We start from the raw sequence: 2,449 nt of genomic DNA, 5'->3' as shown, positions 1-2,449 counted from the left end.
TTTTTTGAGACGGAGTCTTGCTCTGTCATCAGGCTGAAGTGCAGTGACGTGATCTTGGCTTACTGCACTCTCTGCCTCCCGGGTTCAAGTGATTCTCCTGCCTTAGCCTTCTAAGTAGCTGGGATTACAGGTACGCGGCCACCACACCCAACTAATTTTTTTTGTATTTTTAGTAGAGACGAGGTTTCACCATGTTGGCCAGGATGGTCTCAATCTCCTGACCTCGTGATCCACCCGCCTTGGCCTCCCAAAGTGCTGGGATTACAGGCATGAGCCACCGCGCCCGGCCACATGTTTTAAACAATTTAAAAAGTGGAGGTAATTGCTATAATTTGATTTATCTCATGTACTTTAAGAGAAAAGAAACACAATGTCACAGGCACAGTCAAAGCCCCTTTCCAGTGTTTTATTTCTATGACATGGCAATGGAAATGTAAAGGACTTAAAGAAAGATCTCATTCACATGTTCTCCTGTCAAAGCCAGCAGTTAAGCCTGGGCAACATGGTGAAACCTCATCTCTACCAAAAATACAAAAATTAGCCAGGCATGGTGCTGCATGCCTGTGGTCCCAGCTACTGGGGGAAGGGGGATGTGTGTGGTGGGGAGGCTGAAGTGGGAGGGCTGCTTGAGTCTGGGAAGCAGAGGTTGCAGTGAGATGGCGCCACTGCACTGCAGCCTGGGTGACAGAGCAAGACCCAGTCTCAAACAAACAACCAACAACAAAACAAACAAAAACAAAACAAACAAACAAAAGCCAGCAGTTAGCTGATTGGCAAGTAGAGAAACTGACCGGCCAGATCAAGCATGACAGCGCCTCTTCCCTAGATATCTGGAGAGAATCAAGGTCAGCTAGAGGAGGCAAGGGGAGAACAATTGAGAGCAGGTGGCAGGGAGGGGTCCGGCCTAAGCAGGCGATCTTGAAGAGGAGTCTGCAGGTGGGGGACCCAGACTCTGACTACTGAGCTCAGCTGAAGGCCCCTGGGAAACCAGTCCCCACGGGCACATTAAGGCCCCACATTCCTGATGGCTACCTTCCTCAAATACGGATATAAGCCGTTTGGTGCCATCTGAGATGTGAGCAGGAGGAAAAGTGTGGAAATTTCCCAGGGATGGGGAATACTAGAGCAGGAGAAAGGAGCAGCCAGGTGAGACACCTGGTTTTCAGGGACACACTTATCCACCCTCCAGTGAGGGATGAGTGCTGGGGGGAGGCTGCCCCATTTCATGTCCAGATGTTTTAGGGTGACCTGAACTTGCATTGGGAGTGCATGAAAACAGTCCGAATGCTTCATTAGTTTGAATGTTTCCAAACTAATGAAATTCAGCAATGCAGAAATCCTTAGCTTGGCACTAAAACAATAGTAGCTACTTCTTACCTAAAGCTTAGAATGCACTGTTCAAAGCACTTTACTTGTACTTATTGATGATATCAATTGATGTAATATCAGTTGATTGTATATTAATATCGATATTGATTATATTAGTCGTCCCAGCAACCCCACGCACAGAGGCTATTATACCTCCATTTTATGGAAAAAGAAACCAAGGCAGGAGAAGTTGACTAACTTTGTTGCAGCCACTCAGCTAGTAAGAAGCAAAGCCAAGATGCACACCATCTAGCCCCAAATCTTGCATGTTTAATCACCTAGGATGCTGCTTTCTGCTGACATTGCTCCTAGCCATGGATTCTCCAGAGGAGGAAATGCCATATCCTTAAGGGATGAGTAGGAATTGTCCCTGGAGTCAGCATGTGATTTAAATTGGGAAGAGGGGTATTGGGAGGTTGCAGAACGTGCTGTCTGCCCTCAAGGAGCTTAGAGTCCAACTGGAGAACATGATAGATCTGAAAAAGCAACCTTCTTCTCACACCTGTCCCCCACATTACTCAAGGTGCAAAAGGATAAAGAAGTGACCACTGACATAAAGCACTGGAAATCAGGAAACAATAAATTACACATAAGATGCATTTTCTGTGCATTCACACTAACGCTTCCGTGCATTCACAGAAATGATTCACATGAACATGAGGGTTGTGGTTGCCTCTGAGAAGAGAGTGAGCAGGCAGGGATTGGGGTAGGGCTTTAGCTCTGTCTGCATTGTGTTATGTCTTTAAAGAAATACCTGAAGCAGACGATGGAATAGTCGTAATAAATAAACATATCTTAAGCTTTGTTAACCCTGGAGAGAACCAAATATAAGACCTCATCGTTGCCCATGAGGAGTTTATATTCAAGTTGGGGAGACAGATATACACAAGAAAAAACAATTATATCAACAGGGGTAGAATATACCAGGTGTCAAATTCATAGTGAACAGCAAGTGCTGTAGGAGCTTCCAATTTGTAGAATGAGAAGGTTGGACTGGATGCTGCTTATTATGCTATCATTACTATGTCATATTAAAATTTTATAGTAGTAATATAATTATATTACATATAATTTATATAAT

The sequence above is a fragment of the Rhinopithecus bieti genome, unplaced genomic scaffold (assembly GCF_001698545.2).
Source record: "Rhinopithecus bieti isolate Rb0 unplaced genomic scaffold, ASM169854v2 scaffold_315, whole genome shotgun sequence".
Taxonomy (NCBI): domain Eukaryota; kingdom Metazoa; phylum Chordata; class Mammalia; order Primates; family Cercopithecidae; genus Rhinopithecus; species Rhinopithecus bieti.
Note: the sequence above shows the minus strand (reverse complement) of the source record.